Source organism: Pristis pectinata, chromosome 16, assembly GCF_009764475.1.
Source record: "Pristis pectinata isolate sPriPec2 chromosome 16, sPriPec2.1.pri, whole genome shotgun sequence".
In the NCBI taxonomy this organism is placed as follows: Eukaryota; Metazoa; Chordata; class Chondrichthyes; order Rhinopristiformes; family Pristidae; genus Pristis; species Pristis pectinata.
In genome coordinates this window covers 9,936,431-9,951,434 of record NC_067420.1, presented here as the reverse complement: position 1 = coordinate 9,951,434, position 15,004 = coordinate 9,936,431, and positions in this window count along the sequence as shown.

Here is a 15,004-nt window from a genome sequence, read left to right as displayed (position 1 = left end):
AGAGATTGCAGATAGTTGTAAGAATAATAGGGTTGTATTAGTGGGAGATTTTAACTTCCCAAATATTGACTGGGTCACCCATAGTGCAGAGGGCTTAGATGGGGTGGAATTTGTTAAATGCGTCCAAGAAAGATTCTTTAGTCAATACATGGAGGTCTCTTCCAGAAAGGGCACGACGCTGGACCTCCTCTTTGGGAATGAGGTAGGGCAAGTGACTGAAGTGTCATTTGGGGAGCACTTTAGGTCCAGTGACCATAATTCTATTATTTTTAAAATAGTTATGGAGAAAGATAGAACACGTCCATCGGTTAAGGTCCTGAAGTGGGGCAGGGCCAATTTTGGAGGCATTAGGCAGGATCTTGCAGAGGTCAATTGGGTGAGACTGTTTGCTGGTGGAGGGATGACTGGCAATTGGGAGACTTTTAAAAGTGTGATATCAAAAGTCCAGGGGCAGCATGTTCCTGTTAGGGTAAAGGGCAATCCTGGCAAGTTCAGGGAACCCTGGCTGATGGGAGCTATTGTGACTCTGGTCAGGAAAAAGAAGGAGACATTAGGAAAAAGAAGGAGACATTGGGAAAAAGCAAATCCCTGGATGACTATAAGAAGTGTAGTTCACTTAAGAGGGAAATCAGGAAGGCAAAAAGAGAGTATGAGTTGGATCTGGCAGGCAGGGTGAAGTTCAAGAGGTATATTAAGAGTAAAAGTGTGCTAGGTTCCCTTGAAGATTAGCATAGCTGTCTATGTGGGGAGCCACAGGAGATGGACAAAAATTTTAATGAATATTTCTCATCAGTTTGTGGAGAAAATGATGGAAGCTAAAAGAAATAGGGGAAATGTCTTGGACCACATACAAACAAGCAGGGAGGAGGTAGTGGCAGCCTTAAAGTGCATTAAGGTGGATAAATCCCCAGGGCCTGATCGAGTGCATCCTTGAACCTTGTGGGAAGCTGGAGAAGAAATTGTGGAGGCCCTTGCAGAGATATTTGCTTCATCTTTAGTCACAGGTGAAGTTCTACAAGACTGGAGGGTGACTAATGTTGTACTGTTATTTAAGAAGGACAGCAAAGACGAGCCAGGGAACTACAGACTGGTGAGTCTGACATCAGTGGTGGGTAAGTTACTAGAGGGATTCTGATGGACAGAATCTATCAACATTTAGATAGACAAAGTCTAATTAGGGATAGTCAGCATGGCTGATAGTGTAAGAAATCTTGTCTGACAAAGTTTTTCGAAGTGGTAACCAAGAGGATAGATGGGGGCAGGGCAGTGGATTTTGTCTATATGGACTTTAGCAAGGCTTTGACTAAGTCCCACATGGCAGGTTAGTCTGGAAGGATAGATCTCATATGATCCAGGCAGAGAAAACTAAATGGATTTATAATTGGCTCACTTAGAGAGTGATAGTCAATTAGACAGTCTGCCGATTAGAGAGGAAGCAGAGAGTGACAGTCGATGGTTGTTTCTCAAACTGGAGGCCTATGACTAGTGATGTGATACAGGGGCCTTTGTTGCTCATTATTTATATAAATGATTTGGATGAGAATGTACAAGGTATGATGATTAAGTTTGTGGATGATATTAACATAGGTGGAAGAAAGTTATTAAAAACTACAGGGGGATCTTGATCAGCCAGGTAAGTGGGCCGAGGACTGGCAGATGGCTTTTGATTCAAATAAGTTCGAGGTGTTGCGTTTGGGAAGTTGAACCAGGGTAGGACTTATGCAGTGAATGGTTGGGCCCTGGAGATGCTGTGAAACAGAGGGACCTTGGAATGTGAATGCATAGTTCGCTGAAAGCGGCATAACAGGTAGTCTGTGTGATGAAGAAGACATTTGGCACACTGGGCTTCATCAGGCAGAGCACTGAGTGAGAAAGTTGGGACATTAAGTTGCAGTTGTACAGGATGTTGATGACACTGCATGGAGTACTGTGTACAATTTTGATCACCCTGTTATAGGAAAGACATCATTAAACTAGAAAGAGTGCAGAGAAGCTTTACAAGGATGTTGCCAGGACTTGAGGGCCTGAGTTGTAGGGAAAGGTTGGGCAGGCTAGGATTTTATTCCTTGGAATGCAGGAGATTGGGGGGTGATATTGTAGATGTGCATAATATCATGGGGAGTATAAATAGGGTGACTGCACATGGTCTTTTTTTCCCAGGGAAGGGGAATTAAAAACCAGAGGGCATAGATTTAAGGTGAAAGGTGAAAAATTTAAAAGGGACCCGGGGCGCAGCTTCTTCATGCAGAGGGTGAATGATCTGCCAGAGAAAGTGATTGAGGCAGGTACAATAACAACATTTAAAAGAAACTGAGTTAAGTACATGGATAGGAAAGGTTTAGAAGGATCTGGGCCAAACACTGGCAAATGGGACTAGCTTAGATGGGCATCATGGTCAGCATGGATGAGTTGGGCCAAAAGTCCTGTTTCCGTGCTGTGTTACTCTATGCCATCGAGGGTTATTGGCAACAGGCTGGATAGTGGATCTGAAGCGAAGATCAGATCAGCCATCTACCTACTAAAGAGCAGAACTGGCTCAAGGGGCAAGGTGGTCTGCCCTACTTATGTTGCTCATGTCCTTACGAGGTCTAAGTTACGTTGAAAAATCTGACAGCAACATTTGTGTTTTGGGAGTTAAATGTATCTGTAAGTCCTGGGGAGGCCCATGGGGTGGGGTTCCTCCAGCATACCCACAGTGGGAGATGGTGCTCAATTCCTTCTCAAGGGAACAAGAGTGCTTGGATCAAACCTCATCAGAAAGTTTCAAGAGTCATAGAATCAGACAGTTATAGAGTCCCACAGCACAGAAACAGGCCCTTCAGCCCACCGCATCCATCCTGACCATCAAGTACTGCTCTATACAGATCTGATTTACCAAGTTGGTCCATAGTCTTCTCTGCCTTGGCAATTCAAGTGCTTATCTAGATACTTCTGAAATGTTGTGAGGGTCTCTGCCACCACCACCCAGTTAGGCAGTGTGTTCCAGATTCCAGCCACCCTCAGGGTGAAATGAAACCTTCCTTAGATCCCTTGTGTGTGTTGCTCTAGATCCTTTCTAAACCTCTTACCCCTCACAATCAACCTATGTTGTCTAGTTTTAGATACTTCTGAGGAAATATTTCCTCCTATCTGCCTGATGTGTGTCTCCATAATGTTGCACTCCTCTGTCAGGTGCAACCTGAGTCTCCACTACTCCAAGGAAAACAAACCCAGCCTATCCAATCTCTCCTCATAACGGAAATATCCATCCTCAGGAAGCACCCTAGTGAATCTCCCCTGCACCCTCTTCAGTGCAGTCATGTCCTTTTCCTTCCCTCCATTCACCACTTGAAGCTTTTGCCTTTTCCTTGTTCCCCTTGTCAGATCCAGTTATTTCCGAATCTGCAGGTTCTTTCAGGAATCCAGAAACGAGTTGAAAACAACTTGGTGCTTCACAAATTTTTATTGGAAAATGTAAAAAACAAAGAAACAGTTGCAGAGCACATGGCACTAGCTTTACTACTAGGAGCTGAGCTGAGACAAAAGGAACTAAAAATGAGTTCGGGTCAGGGGGAGGGGAGAAGAGAGCAAAAGAGTGATTGACAAAAAAAAACACCTTTTATACCTGAGGTAAGAGGTACTCCTTAGCTAACAATAGTCCAATCAGGATACCTATTAGATACATGTGGCAAAACCAACCAATGAGAAAACATATATTCACCTGATGGATGAACCAATAAGCTCAGAAGCGGCCATTCCTTGTTCAGCCTGTTGAGGTGTATTAAACACTATACATGCTAAAAAACTAATTAAAACAGTCGAATCCAACACCCTGTTATGACCTTCCCCCCATTTACTGATTGCCAAGAATGCACCCACAATTCCTCAGTTGTGAGACTTCTTGCTGCAACTGGCCAAGAAAATGATCCAATGGGCTGTTGGTCAAGAGTCAGCCTGAGGTTACTGATATGAGACACACCCTAGAAGATCAGCAGATCACCATGTTTCCAGCTGTGCCAGGCCTTCACACTCACCCATCTTCTTAATAATATTGGGGCCCATGACATCCGTGCAACAAGAATGGGAAACTGTCCCACCTGCCTGGGCTAGCCTATCCTTCAACCAACACACCAGTATCAGATTCAGTCACCATTTATCTCACTCTGTTTGCGGGTCTTTAATGCGTCCAAATTAACTGCTCGGTTTGCTTACAGAAACAGCCACAATTCATCAGTTTTTGCTGTCAATAAGACACAGCGGGATGCCCCAGTAATGAAGAAGGTGATATGTAAGTACAGGTTTGCTGTGTACTGACATGGAGAACTCACCCATAATCAATAAATATTCTGGCTGCTAGACTGTGTTCAGAAAATAACACGCTGGGTTTTGATTTACAATCAGCGCCAGTGACCCGGGTTCAATTCTGGCCACCGTCTGCAAGGAGCCTCTACGTTCTCCCTGTGACTGCGTGAGTTTCCTCCGGGTGCTCCGGTTTCCTCCCACATTCCAAAGACGTATGGGTTAGGAAGTTGTGGGCACGTTATGTTGGCACCGGAAGCGTGGCGACACTTGCGGGCTGCCTCCAGAACACTGTACACAAAAGATGTATTTCACTGTGTGTTTCGATGTACATGTGACTAATAAAGATATCTTATCTTATCTAAATCTTCAGATCACAAACTGTAGTATTTGCTGGGGGTCTTTGAATACATGATAACACTGATAGGACAAATCCACTGTGTACACTCTTGAACTCTTCAGTTGTATTGTCATTGAGTTAAAGAGTCATACAGCATGGAATCAGGCCATTCCACACACCATGTCCTCTCCAACCAGTTAGGCACCCATTCCCATTAATCCCATCTTCCAGCACCTGGTCCACAGCTTTCTATGTCTAGTGCTCATCTCGACGTTTCTTAAATGCTGAGCCACTTCTTAAATTCTCGGCATTAATTGTTCCCTTCAATCTTTTATCTCCTCTCCCTCAGATGACCCACGTTGTTGGTGAGGTGAGAAGAAGGCAGGAAATGTTGAGAAGCTACAAAGACATTTGTCAGAGAAAGAGTGAATATTTAAGATGGGACTCTGTCACACTTTCACATAGTAACCCGCCCTACGAATTACAACTTGCATGAGAAGATGATGCAGAAGTGCAAAAGAAAACCAAACTGCATCTATTATCACAGTCGAAATTACATTGCTTTGTGTTCAAGGTCATGTTTCTTGTTTGTTCTCTATTGAGAAGCAAATTGCCAATTTCATCTCATGATCCGCCTGATGTCTCACACCTATTCCATTGGCCAGTGTTACTTCCACTTCCCCTCACCCTTCCAGCTATTCCTTTTCTTGTCGCTTTTGAACCTGGGGGGAAGGTCACAACAGGGGAACAAGGAATATGACTAAAAAAAAATTAAGGATACACTTAAGAGGGAAGTCGGGAGGACAAAGATAGGGTATGAGATGGACCTGGCATGCAAATCCCAAGAGGTTCTATGGATATATTAAGAGTAAGAGGGTGGCTAAGGAGAGAGTAGGTCCCCGAAGAGATCAACAAGGCTGCCTATGTCTTGAGCCACAGGAGATGGGTGGGATTTTTAACAAATATATCTCCTCAGTGTTTACTGAGGAGAAATATTGGAGATGTTTTGGAGAACATTCACATTACCAGGGAGGATGTATTTGCAGCCTTACAGCGTGGTCAGGTGGATAAATCCCCAGGGTCTGACCAAGTGCATCCTCAGACTTTGTGGGAAGCTAGAGAAGAAATTGTGGAGGCCCTTGAGGAGATATTTGCTTCATCGTTAGTGAAGTTCCCGAAGACAGGAAGGCAGCTAATGTCATTCCATTGTTTAAGAAGGATAGCAAGGACAAGCCAGGGAACTACAGGCCGGTCAGCCATCAGTAATGGGGAAGTTACTGGAAGGGATTCTGAGGGACAGGATCTACCAGCACTTGGATAGACAGAGTAGATATGCTAATTAGGAGGAGACAGCATGGGTTTGTGCATGGAAAGTCGTGTTTGATGAATCTTTTGAAGAGGTAACCAAAAGGGTAGATGAATGTAGGGCAGTGGAGGTTGTCTATCTGGATGTTAGCAAGGCCTTCGACAGGGTCCCACATGGTAGGCTGGCCTGGAAGGTTAGGTCCCATGAAATCCAGGGAAAAGTAGTTAAGTGGATTCAAAATTGGCTCAGAGGTAGGAAGCAGAGTGTGGTGGTTGAAGGTTGTTTCTTGGAATGGAGGCAGGTGACTAGTGGTGTGCCGCAGGGGTTGGTGTTGGGATCCTTGTTATTCGTTATTTATATAAATGATTTGAATGCAAATGCACAAGGCTTGATCAGGATGACACAAAATTAGGAAGTGTTGTTGATAGTGAAGAAGGTTATTATAGATTACAGGGGGATCTTGATCAGTTAGGGAAGTGGGCTGAGGAGTGGCAAATGGATTTCAATACAGATGAGTGTAAGGTGATGCATTTTGAAAAGCTAAACCAGCGTAGGACTTGTACTATGAATGGTAGGGTACTGGGTAGTGTAATGGAACAGAAGGACCTTAGAGTACAAGTTATTGAAAGCGTTCGTTGAAATGACATCACAGGTAGGCTGGGTGGTAAGAAAAGTGTTTAGCATGTTGGGCTACATCAGTCAGGGCATTGAGTACAAGAGTTAGGACATTATGTTCCCGTTGTATAAGTCGTTGGTGAGGCCACACTTGGAGAACTGTGTATAGTTTTGGTCACCCTGTTATAGGAAAGACATGATTAGAGGGAAAGAGTGCAGAAAAGATTTGTGAGGATGTTGCCAGGACAAGAGGGCCTGAGTTATAGGGAGAGGTTGGCCAGGCTGGGTCTTTATTCCTTGGAATGTAGGAGAATGAGGGGCGACCTTATAGAAATGTTTAAAGTTATGAAAGGCATTGGTAAGGTGGCAGCAGTGTTAGGGGAATCCAAAACTAGGGGACATAGATTTAGGTTGACTATTAACCTAATTAACTATTAATTAGGTTTAAATTTAAACGGGACTTGAGTGTCAAATTTTTTTCATGCAGAGGGTGGTGAGTATATGGAACGAGTTGCCAGAGGAAGTTTTTGAGGCAGGTACAATAGTATCATTTAAGAAGCACTTGGATAGGTACATGGAGGAGCAGGGCTTAGAGGGATATGAGCCGAACGCAGGAAATTGGGACTAGGTGGGTTGGCACTGTGGTCAGCATGGACTGGTTGGGCCGAAGGGCCGAAGTCTATGCTGTATTGCTTTATGACTCTATAACTGTGCTGGCCGGCATGGACCTGGTGGGCTGAAGGACCTGTTTCTGTGCTGTATGACTCTATGACTGAATGACTCTGTGACTCTGAGAGTCAGGCTGTGGGTCTCGGTGGAGGATTGAGCAGAGCACTCTTGTCTACTCCTTGTCAAGCCTTTCGGGGGAAGTTACTGAACACATACACGGTGCAGAAATTTCAGTTCCTCTTCTACAAAAGGGAATAGATGCTGCATCAATTGTTCACTTTAAATCTGAAGTTGATAGATTTTTGTTAAGCAAACATTTCAAAAGAAAAGGAGTAAGGTCACTGATCAGCCATGGTCTCTGAATGAATGGTAGAAAAGACATAAGGGCATAATGACCTCCTCCTGGCCCCTGTCAGTACAACTCACTGTTTAAAATCTTCCCTTTGTTTTTTTTAGCCAGTCGTCTTCAGCCTGTTGACAAAATGCTGCTACCTACAATGGTGGGGTGCATTCAAAACAGCAAAAGATTATTTCCAACACAACTACTTCCCAATCCACTTTAATTATGCTTGCAACCAAAGGACCAAAAAAGTTTTGGTGAACTTCTGGTGGACAATCAGATTACTGAACAAATCATTCAAGGTATAGGAAATAAAGTTAAGTTAAATCCTGAAAAGTGAACAATTATTGCATCTGTAGGTCTTTTATTAACTGTGGGTTAAAATAACTAGTTCACAAATCAATAATCCATTGATTGTTGCTCATTTGGCAATTTATTTAAGAGCAGCAGAAACCCAAGCAGAGGCACGTTTTACCTGTAGGAGGGCAGACACCTGAATCATGCTCTGACTGGGAGATGTAAATGACAACATTCAGTCTGCTAAGCATTTTAGCTTGGAGACCATGGGACTAAATGGCATGCTTGCCTTTATGAGTCGAGTTCATGAGTCAGGAAGCTATGATGCAACTTTATAAAACTCTGGTCAGGAGTATTGCATTCATTTCTGGTTGCCCCATTATAAGAAGGATATGGAGGCTTTGGAGAAGGTGCAGAAGGGGTTTACCAGGATGCTGCCTGGGTTAGAGGATATGTGCTATGAGGAGAGGTTGGACAAACTTGGGTTGTTTTATCTGGAGCACTGGAGGCTGTGGGGAGACCTGAAAGAATCTTAAAAGATTATGAGAGGTATAGATAGAGTAGACAGCTGGTACCTTTCTCCCAGGATCAAAATGTCTAATACTAAAGGGGTTAAGTTCAAAGGAAATGTGCAAGGCAAGCTCTTTTCACAGGGAGTGGTGGGTGCCTGGGATGTGCTGCCAGGGATGATGGTGGAGGCAGATACAATAGAGGTATTCTAGAGGTTCTTAGGTAGGAACAAGAATGCACAGAGAATGGAGGCATATGGACCTTGTGCAGGCAGAAGGAATTAGATTCATTAGGTGTCGTTAGCTTAACTAGTTCGGCACAACATCGTGGGCTGAAGGGCCTGTTCCTGTGCTGCACTGTTCTTTGTTCCATAAATCAGGAATAATATACAATAGGTATAAATTATAGGGTAGAAATCTGGCAAAAGAGATTGGGCCCACAAGTGCATCAATGCTAACGTGGGTGGAAAATTGTCAAGGGTAGTAACATTAAAATCACAGAATGATATCTAGACAATATGTCACATACCCTGAGATGGAATTGGGTATTTGCACTTGGAACACATGTTTTAAACTGTTAATCAGAGCAAGATAAATTCCTGCATTTTACAAAACACACAGAGAAATGGACTTTGACTGAGTGATGTGTTAGACCTGTGCAGAATGAGGACGAGTGAAGATGTGTACTGCCAGCTGGAGCAACAGATCAGCTGTGATTTCAATAATCTTTTTCACCTGACAGATTTGCAGGGGACAGTGGTGAAATTATCTGAGGTACTATCTCACAGGATGTGCCACTAGAAATTCCTTGGTGATGAAGAGAAAGCACCATTTGATAGAAGTTAGCAATCTCACAAAATAAAACCTCAGGTATGTTGCATGGATGCAATGGGATAATTCTAATACAGCAGGATATACTCAGCAGTGAGATTTAGAAGCATTTTTATTCTATATTCCTTTAAGAGTCAACAGCACAGAAATGTACCCTTTGGCCCAACTGATCCGTGCTGACCAAGATAATCCCATTTGCCCATGTTTGGCCCATATCCCTCTAAACCTTTCCTAATCATGTATCTGTCAAAGTGTTTTTTAAGTGTTGTTAGTGTACCTGCCTCAACAATTTCCTCTGGCAGTTCATTCCATACACTGAATACTCTCTGGGTGAAAAGTACAGTAGTGTCGTGGTTAGTGTAACATTATTACAGCACCAGCAACCCGGGTTCAATTCCCGCCGCTGTCTGTAAGGAGTTTGGACGTTCTCCCCATGTCTGTGTGTGTTTCCGCCGGGTGCTCTGGTTTCCTCCCACATTCCAAAGACGTACAGGTTAAGAAGTTTTGGGCATGCTGTGTTGGCACTGGAAGCATGGTGACACTTGCGGGCTGCCCCCAGAACACTCTATGCAAAAGATGCATTCACTGTGTGTTTTCGATGTACATGTGACTATCTTATCTAAAATTTGCCCCTCATGTTCCTGTTAAATCTCTCTCACCTCACCTTAGACCTATGCCATCTAGTTCTTGATTCCCCAACCCTGGGAAAAAGACTGTGTTCATTCACCCTATCTATGTCCCTCATAATGTTGTACGTCTCTGTGACATCAGCCCACATTCTCCTACGCTCCAATGAAAACAGTCCCAACTTGCTCAACCTCTCTCCATCAGTCCCTTGACCCCGGCAACATCCTTGTAAATCTCCTCTGCACTCTTTGCAGCGTAAGGCATCTTTCCAATGACATGTGGCCAAAATTGAACACAATATTCCAAATATTCCAATATTCTTATTCTACATTTGTGGTTTACATGGATTTTAGCAAGGCTTTTGACAAAGTCCCACATGGGAAGCTGATCCAGAAGAATCGTACACAAGGGATCTAAGGTGTGTTGGCAAGCTGGATCCAAAATTGTCTGGGTGTTAGGAAGCAGAGGGTAGTGGTCAAAGGGTGTTTTTCTGACTGGGAAAGTCTACAACCAGTGGTGAACATTGAAAAATCAGTGCTGGAACTGTTGTTGTTTGAATTTAATCCAGACAAGTATGAATTAATAAAATTTTGATATCAAATACTAACAGGACATATACAGTAAATGGCAGAGACTTAGGAGCATTGAGATGCAACTTCATAACTCCTTGAAAACGGTGGCACAGGTGGAGAGGGAAGTGAAGATTGCTTAAGCATGAAAAAACACTCTGACGCTGGAGGAACTCAGCAGGCCAGGCAGCACCGGTGGAGAAAAACAGGCGGTCAACGTTTCGTGTCAGGACCTTTCTTCAGGACTGAAGATAGGAAAAGGGGAAGCCCAATATATAGGAGGGGAAAGCAGAGCAGTGATAGGTGGACAAAAGAGGGGAAGCGGGATGGGCACAGGGTGGTGATAGGTAGATGCGGGTAAGAGATAGTGATGGGCAGGTGCAGGGGAGGAGGGGAGGGCAGATCCACCAGGGGATGGGTCAAAGGTATGGAGAGAGAGGAAGTAAAGAGGCTAGGAAAGGGAAGAAGAGAAGAAACATGGTGGGGGGGGGGGTGGTTTGTGGGGAAGGGGGATGGGAATTACCTATTATGCCATTAGGCAGCAAGGTTCCAAGATGGAATATGAGGTGCTGTTCCTCCAGTTTGCGCTTGGAATTCTAATGCCATTAGGCTGAAAGGTTCCAAGACGTAATGAACCCCCGACCTCACTTCTTCTCTTCTTCCCTTTCCTGTTGTTTTTTTCTCTCTCTCCTTACCTTTGACCCATCCCCCGGTGGATCTGCTCTCCCCTCCTCCCCCACACCTGCCTATTACCATCTCTTACCTGCGTCTACCTATCACCACCTTGTGCCCACCCCGCCTCCCCTCTTTTGTCCACCTATCACTGCTCTGCTTTTCCCTCCTATATATTGGGCTTCCCCTTTTCCTATCTTCAGTCCTGAAGAAAGGTCCTGACCCGAAACATCAACTGCCTGCTTTTCTCCACGGATGCTGCCTGACCTGCTGAGTTCCTCCAGCATCATCATGTTTTTCATCTAGATTCCAGCATCTGCAGTCCTTTGTTTCTCCTGACAATAAACTCAACTTTGACTTTGTCTTAATCCTGAAGCAGCATTTTGGATTGATGTTGTGCTTTTTATGTAGTTAAAGGACCTAAAGGATATTATCTAAGTTATCTAAAGCCATATACAGTATGGTGAGAACAGAACATGTGTTAAACAATGTCTGAGGATTGAACTGCACCTGCAGTTCCTTGTTTCTCAATGCATTAAGCATGCATGGCTTTGTAGGCAAAGGCATTGAGTGTAATAGTTGGAACGTCACGTTACAACTGTACAAAGCATTGGTTAGGCTGCACTGGGAGTATTGTGTTCAGTTCTGTTCACCACACTACAGGAAGGATGTGGTAGCAATAGAGAGAGTGCAGAAGAGATTCACCAGGATGTCACCTCGAATGGAGAGTTGTAGTCATAAGGAGGGGTTGGACAGGCTGGGTTTGTTCTCACTGGAATTTAGGAGGCTGAGGGGTGACCTTATGGAGGTTTATAAAATTATGAGGGTAGATAGTCCTTGGGGAGTCTAAAACTGGAGTACACAGGTTTAAGGTGAGAGGGGAAAAATTTAAAAGGGGATCTGAGGAACAAGTTGTCCACACAGAGGGTGGTGGTCATATGGAATGCGCTACCAGAAGAGGTGGTGGAGTCAGGTACAATTGCAGCGTTTTAAAGACATTTGGACAGGTACTTGGGCAGGTATTTGCGGAAAAATTTGAAGGAGATTTGTGAGGCAAGTTTCTTATCCAGAGAGTGGTAGGTTCCTGGAGCATGCTGCCAAGGGGAGTGGCGGAAGCAGACATGATAACAAAATTGAAGAGGCAGACACAAGAGACCGCAGATTCCAGAATCTGGAGCAACAAGCAATCTGCTGGAGGACCTCAGCAGGTCGAGCAGCATCTGTGGGAGGAAAGGAATGGTCGATGTTTTGGGTTGAAACCCTGCATCAGGACTGAGAGCAGTAGAAACCACAGAGAGGGAGCAATGAGAGGGGGTCTCATAGCACTCCTGTCAAAGAGAAGAAAACTTCTTCAAAGGTGGCATGCCTTGAAGAGACTTGGTAGTGGAGTCAATACCTGGCATCAGGAAGTTTCAAAGACATTTAGACAGACACATGAACAAGCAGGGAATGGAGGGATACAGACCATACGCGGGCAGATGGGACTAGTTTAAATCGGCATCACGGTTGGTGTAAGCAACATGGGCCAAATGGCCTGTTCCTGTGCCGTACTGTTCGATGTTCGATGTTCGATGTTCTAATACACAGGCCTGAAAATTCATGTGCATTGCACGTTTTTAATGCTCTTTGTGATTGAATTGAAACATATATTGAACGCAAACCGTGACCTTAGTGATCAGAACACATAATGTGACTTCAGACCCACACTTTTGTTTGTTTAACTATGCACAAAGAACATGGGTGATCAATCCAAATGCAACAGTTAACTGACTTATTCCCTGCAAGATTGATTCACAGTGTGTAACCATCACTCTGAAGACTGTACATGGCAATGTGGGGCTGAATAATGGGGAAGGGATACCTCTGTGTTGTTCAAACAAATCATCCATTACTTTAGATTTATTGGAGAGTCAGCTGGAGCAGATGTCAGTGTATTGGAAAGTAGCAATCGTGTTTGAACCCTAGGACTGTGTTTCGAGAGATGGGTGGTCAAAGCTACTGTAGGTGTGGGAACCTGAGTCACATTAGCACCAGGCCTAGGGCATGACAAGGAGCAGCAGCGGGATATATACCAAATTTTACCAAAGAAGATTCTGGTTTGGAGAATTTTCCACCAAGAGGTTTTCCATGTTCAAACATCCGACTGTGCAAAGAGTAATATATCCAGTGGCTGAGGCTTTTGGAGTGAGTGATGACTGGGATCATCTCCTTGTGAGGGCAGAGCTCCAACCATGTTACAGTACCTAGACCTCTCCACCTGCATTGGTGAAGGTTGTCTCTCTGTCTCTGGGCATCAGTGGATGCTCCATGGCCATGTTCCAGCTTTCACTGCTGCATTTGGAATGTCACAGGTGCCCTGTGGTCAAGGAAAGGTGAGCTTAGTCCTTCCTCCTTGAAGCAACACACATTGTGGACACATGGATTTGCTCATACTCCCAGGTACCCAAGGGCTTCTCGGTACAGTTATTGACTGAGCAACCTTATGCTTTCCCTTAGTACCAGTCTTCCATGAGCCTTTGCCTCTACCCTACACAATGCACCCCAATTGCAGTAGCTAAACAATTGGCATTGCAGATGGCACTATGATCGGCATGGTAGACACCATGGTCGGCATGGACGAGTTGGGCTGAAAGGCCTGTTTCCATGCTGTTTTACTTTATGACTCTGTAACTCTATGGCCATGAAGGGTAATTTCAAAACATTTCCAGTCTTGGGCTGCCCCAGTTGGAACTCTGCTGTCTTACCACGAACAGCAACAGACCAGGACTGCTGACTTATATCAACAACAGCAGTAGGAGCATGAATATTGTCATCCTGAGAAAGAAAAGCAGTTTGTGCTCCATGGACCCACAAACCTCCCTCAGCACTATGTAGTGAAGAAACCTGCTGGAGGACAGTTGACTGGGGTGCTGAGACTTTTGGAAGCCCCTGCCATTGATTGAATGTCAAGCCATGGTGGCGTTGGTCAGAACTCCTGTGGACCACTCATTCACTGAGTGCGTTCTGTCTCTTCACCAATGATCTCTGGTATTGCGGGCTGCACTGTTGTTAGCTCCGTGAGTTTTAACCTCCACCTGGCCACCACCCTCATGGTGGAAGATCGCTTCCAGCCTCCCTGCAGACAAACAGTAGAACGAGAGATCGTCTCTCATACCTGCAGAAACATTAAGGAGAATTTTGCCATGTGAAGATCCTGTTTTTAATTGTTTCTCTTCTGTCCACAGACTGCCAGGACCTGAACTGGTGGATGCAAGGGGCTGATGCAGTGGTACACTGTCTGTGGATGCAATGGACCAATGCAGTGGCGCATTGTCCGTGGATGCTAGGAACTGACATAGTGGTGCTTTATTCATTGATGCAAGGGACTGATGCAGTGGTGCATTATTCACGGATGCAAGGGACTGATGCAGTGGTGCATTGTCCATGGATGCAAGGGACTGATACAGTGATGCATTATTGCTGGATGCAAGGGACTGAAGCAGTGGTGCATTATCCACAGATGCAAGGGACCGATGCAGCAGCGCATTGTCTGTGGATGCAATGGACTGATGCAGTGGTGCATTCTCCGTGGATGCAAGGGACCAATGCAGTGATGCACTGTCTTCTTCCTCCTCTGAGGCTTTGTTGCTGGGGCAAAGTGATGTGGGTATCTGAGAAAAATCACAGCACAGGGATAGGGAGCTGGCAGAATGGCAGGTAGGAAAAGGATGTTAGAAGGCAGAAAATATAAAGGAATGAGAGTGAAGTCCTCCACAGAGTGTATCAACATATACATGAGACAGAAGTGCTCAAGTTAAGTGTGCAATGTTTATGTAAGGGCTCCTCATGGAGTATTTCTCTGGAATAATCTGTCAACATTATTGCTGCCAAGACAGCAGTGGGTCACGTGACACAATCCTAAATAGATGTGCCTTAAAGTTACAGTCATGTGAGCACTGTCACCCTCAATCA